Raw genomic sequence first — 6,041 nt, 5'->3', positions numbered from 1 at the left:
TACACAAGAAATTACAGCCAGGCGACTACACATTTGTAATTTGAATATGTTTCAAATAAACTTGTATACACTTTATGGGGGATCAAAATATCATAAATTGTATACTAAAATTATGTGGACATGATGGAATAAAAAATATTTGAATTTTAAAGGTTACAGACTACAGTAAAACACCACGGCCTAGATTACAAGTGGAGCACAACAATATTAGAGCAGTTGAGCACTAACATTGCGCAAGTTAATTCAAGAGAGCTCTTTACCAGATTAAACTAAAATGGTTGGGCTTGACCGAAGCACTCAGGCGCACTAACATGCACCCTCACCTCACAGACTTCTATGGGTCATTTTACAAAATTCAGTTCTACCTTTCGCTTGAGTGCTAACTCAAAGGTGCGCTAAGAAATAATTTAAATACCTTTATTTTTCACTGTGAAGAAAATATTATTTATTTATTTTTTTATATATTTTTTATTGAAGTCATAAACAGATACAACCAAGGTTATGCCCCAAAGCATTTACAGAAAAGTGCAATTACAACATTATTAGATAAGTGTTACAAACAAAACCCTACAGTAAGGGTATAATGTATCCAGACAGCACACGTAATGTTATAGAATTAGGGCAGTTTACAATAAGACTTCGGTTTTATAATAAAGGTAATAACAATAGAACAAAAATAGTCCTCCCTGGGCCATATAGCAGGCAAATTGAAGTGTCTACTCAGATACAATTAGGGCCAGGGGGATTAGCTTTATAGTTAAAAAAAAAAAAAAGGGGGTGGGGATGCAGCGGGCAGGAGCCGCTCGAAATATAATAGGGGGGGTGGAGGGCGGAGCCAGTCGGGATGTCAATCATGAATTAACTATTATCGGGACCGTAAGTGAGGATTAGTTTTAATTGCCGAGTATACTCCTAAAAATATCTAGACAAAGTATAAATAGGAATACTCAATTAAAGGGATATATAGTGGTGAGCTTTCATAAGTCTCATTATAACCTGGAGACAATGCTTTATATACCAGAATGAATCTTAGTACGCAGAATATGAAGACTAGAGTAGAATTAAACACATAATACAACGGTATCATGACCAAGATTAGGGATTGACTCTCTATAAAATGGATAGGGGTAACTCCCAGCATTATTAAGTAGGGGGGGGGACATTAGTATGCATGGAGCATAAGAGATTTCCGAATGAGCCCCTCCCCTAGGGAATTACCAGCTATAGGCGATGTGGCAGAAAGGCATAGGGGTATGACCCGCAGGCAACCAGTACCGGCGGGAAAGGGGGGGGAGGAGCCCACCAGAGACAAATAATTTTGTATTAATATAAAACTCTACATAAGCAATGCCATATCCTAGGAACAAAAAAAATATAATAAAGCATAAGGATAGCATTATTCCATAAACAGTTAGAAGAGCAAAGAGTATTAAATACATTAAGTGTACCCACTAGCGCCTAAACATATACACATATTTGCGGGCTTATGAAAAAAAAAAAAAAAAAGACAAACCCTATCTATATCTTAGCTTAATCTTTGAACCCCTAAGCAAGGAAACTGTCACTCTTAGACACAACGATCAGATATCTAATATCATAGGATTGTCACTAAAGAAGAGTAACACTGCAACGCCCTGCCAATAAGTCCCATAGACAATTATTAAATGCACCGATACCTCAGTACTCCTAAGTACATAACTAAATGGAGTTGTATTTTTTGGAAACATCTAAGCAGTGTATTTTTAATATTAAAGGAGGTCTGGAACATCAGACAATATTAAATATATGGAGTAGGTAAAAAAAAATATGCTAACTTTCCAAGTAAAGGGGGGAGTAATAGCTGTATCAATAACATTTTGTTTAGAAATAGATTAAGATGAGTTGGGAGTAATACTGTATAGAAGAGTATGACTCAGGAGTATTTAAAGATGGCCCAATGTACCTAATATATGAGTTTAGCGTGTGTGGCTAGCATTAACAAATAAGATGACAATATCAGATAAAAGCCACACATGTAGCGGTCAGATCATTATAGTATATGTTGCTAGCATGTGACAAGAGCATAGTACTTTCAAGCTGGGTTAGAGAGTATAATCAGTGAGTAAGTGCAGTGTGTAAGGAGCCCAATATGAGTGTTGTCTCTCTTATCTCTGGGTCCCAATTTTACAAAGGAGCTAACCAAGTAGGGTGAATGACATGCTGGGGGAAATGGCAATCAGAATAGTATAGAAACACCCCACGTAGCACATCTATTAAAGCATATGAGTGTAGAAGAGGAAAAAAATAAAATAAAAAAAAATAAAAAAAAGTGTATACATAATTGAGTAAATTGAGCAACCTAATCTTGGTAAAACGTTTGTTTACTTAATTATCACATGCATAAACATTAGTAAAAAATATATGACAACAGATCGAGCTTATGTCCTCCACATGTATCTGATACTAGAAATCCTGGAGTTATAAGCCCAGACTGGACCCACTACCAGACACATATGGCAGGAAGGGAAAAATGGTAGAAAAAAGATAAGAATGGAATGTTAAACCGTTAGTAGAAGGTACTTGTATAGACTGTTTCATGAGTTCCTGATATGTCAGTGAGACTAATATTTCAGACAGTATAGTCGTCATGTCAAGGTCCAGCAATGTGTGGGGTTGATAGGAGATCTGGAGGAGGAACTAATCGTGCAGACTTACACAATCTCTCATGGGTAAAACAAGTCAATCTACCCCACTCCGGTCGGTCTGACAAGTACAATAGCACCCCAGTTATCTCTGTGCGACCTGCTAACATAGCTTTGGGACCGGAATATAGCAGTCTTTACAGAATCAGCGACCTTCAGGCCTAGCATGGGGACCGATAATGACTGCGTAGACGGTAGCTTGGAAAGGCTCGTGGAGACAGCAAATTGCCTAGTCACTTTCTGAGGTAACCGATGCCGGGTTTCTCGGCTGTAGCATCGCGGGCTCTGGGAATCTCCTGCATCACCATCTCTCTGCACCTCGTTAGAAACAGCGATCGCGGTAACAACATATAGGTCCTGGCTGGAGACCTCCGATGTATCTGCTCCATGATGTGACCGAAGCACGTTGGCTTGCGGTTTGTAGGAGAGACTAGGTGCTATGGCTTTCTCAGACGAAACAGGAACATGTGAGTTATTATCTGGGGGATTGCAAGGATCCTGGCGTGTGCCAAAGCATTGAGCGATATCTTTAGATAGCTGGGCATATTGTTCGTCCATTGCTTCACTCAACTCTAGGAGCAGCTCGAGCAGGATAGCTTCCGAGTTCTGCATGCCTGGATGAGCCATAGAACTCTGCCGTACCTCTTCCATTCCAGTCTCTTCGATTTAGGGGGGATGTAGATACCCCACTGTAGAGCCCAAGAGTTTAGCTATATAAAGCTAAGGTCAATATACAAGTTTCTGGGCTTATTTGCTCATAAATTATACTTTGAAGATACTCCAGTTGCAGAGCTCTAACTTTCTGCGTCCATTCAGTTAGGCAGTTGGCTCCGCCCCCCGAAAATATTATTTTTAATTAAACATATATATATATATCTATCCATATGGATCCACACATACACAAATATACATACTTGTATACCAATCCACACACCTTGTTATATACCATATGATGTTTAAACACTTTTTAACCATTTATTTCAATAATAAACACACACACACACACACATATATATATATAAATGTTTCACATGTGTTTTGTTACACTAATACTTTACTTCAGGTCTCGAGTCGTGTTAAATATTTTAGCGCCGTTAATATAAGTGATGTTTAGTGACTCCTCGCTATCCATTGAAAGTATAGGGCGCTAAAGAGCTACTGGCTGTGCTAAACATTCTCTGGTAATTTTGTTTTATCATTCACTTGTAATACCAGCTTTGTGCTATTCTGATGTCGGGCAAGCGATATTAATAGCGCACCCTTTACTTTCAATAGTGCTCTACTTGTAACACAGACCCATGTAATTGCAAGACATTATTGAAGCCTCTTTTGACTTTTCATTTTATATTAATTCTAAATTTTAATCTTTGTAACCAATGGATTACAGAGTTCTTTTTATATTAAATTAAATCCTAAAACAAAAAAGCAAAAATTAAATTTTCATGGTAGATATACAGGGAGTGCAGAATTATTAGGCAAGTTGTATTTTTGAGGATTAATTTTATTATTGAACAACAACCATGTTCTCAATGAACCCAAAAAACTCATTAATATCAAAGCTGAATAGTTTTGGAAGTAGTTTTTAGTTTGTTTTTAGTTATAGCTATTTTAGGGGGATATCTGTGTGTGCAGGTGACTATTACTGTGCATAATTATTAGGCAACTTAACAAAAAACAAATATATACCCATTTCAATTATTTATTTTTACCAGTGAAACCAATATAACATCGCAACATTCACAAATATACATTTCTGACATTCAAAAACAAAACAAAAACAAATCAGTGACCAATATAGCCACCTTTCTTTGCAAGGACACTCAAAAGCCTGCCATCCATGGATTCTGTCAGTGTTTTGTTCTGTTCACCATCAACATTGCGTGCAGCAGCAACCACAGCCTCCCAGACACTGTTCAGAGAGGTGTACTGTTTTCCCTCCTTGTAAATCTCACATTTGATGATGGACCACAGGTTTTCAATGGGGTTCAGATCAGGTGAACAAGGAGGCCATGTCATTAGATTTTCTTTTTTTATACCCTTTCTTGCCAGCCACGCTGTGGAGTACTTGGACGCGTGTGATGGAGCATTGTCCTGCATGAAAATCATGTTTTTCTTGAAGGATGCAGACTTCTTCCTGTACCACTGCTTGAAGAAGGTGTCTTCCAGAACTGGCAGTAGGACTGGGAGTTGAGCTTGACTCCATCCTCAACCCAAAAAGGCCCCACAAGCTCATCTTTGATGATACCAGCCCAAACCAGTACTCCACCTCCACCTTGCTGGCGTCTGAGTCGGACTGGAGCTCTCTGCCCTTTACCAATCCAGCCACGGGCCTATCCATCTGGCCCATCAAGACTCACTCTCATTTCATCAGTCCATAAAACCTTAGAAAAATCAGCCTTGAGATATTTCTTGGCCCAGTCTTGACGTTTCAGCTTGTGTGTCTTGTTCAGTGGTGGTCGTCTTTCAGCCTTTCTTACCTTGCCATGTCTCTGAGTATTGCACACCTTGTGCTTTTGGGCACTCCAGTGATGTTGCAGCTCTGAAATATGGCCAAACTGGTGGCAAGTGGCATCTTGGCAGCTGCACGCTTGACTTTTCTCAGTTCATGGGCAGTTATTTTGCGCCTTGGTTTTTCCACGCGCTTCTTGCGACCCTGTTGACTATTTTGAATGAAACGCTTGATTTTTCGATGATCAAGCTTCAGAAGCTTTGCAATTTTAAGAGTGCTGCATCCCTCTGCAAGATATCTCACTATTTTTGACTTTTCTGAGCCTGTCAAGTCCTTCTTTTGACCCATTTTGCCAAAGGAAAAGAAGTTGCCTAATAATTATGCACACCTGATATAGGGTGTTGATGTCATTAGACCACACCCCTTCTCATTACAGAGATGCACATCACCTAATATGCTTAAATGGTAGTAGGCTTTCGAGCCTATACAGCTTGGAGTAAGACAACATGCATAAAGAGGATGATGTGGTCAAAATACTCATTTGCCTAATAATTCTGCACTCCCTGTAATGTAATATATATATATATATATATATCTCAATTTGACCTCTTTTCCTTGGTAATGTTTGTTGATATGTACAACACCAATTCCGAAAAAGTTGGGACAACATGAAAAATGAAAAAAAAACAAACAAAAAGAGTCATTTGAAAATTCATTTCACCCTGTACTATATTGAAAACACATTAGTAATGCATTATTTGATGTTTTACTTTGTGAATTTAATGTATTTTTGAAAATATACACTCATTCAAAATGTGATGACTGCAACACACTCCAAAATGTTGGGACACTCGACTGTTTACCACTGTGTAACACCACCTTTTCTTTTAATAATACTTATTAAGCGTTTG

The sequence above is a fragment of the Bombina bombina genome, chromosome 1 (genome assembly GCF_027579735.1).
Source record: "Bombina bombina isolate aBomBom1 chromosome 1, aBomBom1.pri, whole genome shotgun sequence".
NCBI classification, from domain to species: Eukaryota; Metazoa; Chordata; class Amphibia; order Anura; family Bombinatoridae; genus Bombina; species Bombina bombina.
The sequence above is the reverse complement of the archived record's forward strand: the minus strand, read 5'-3'. Positions refer to the sequence as shown.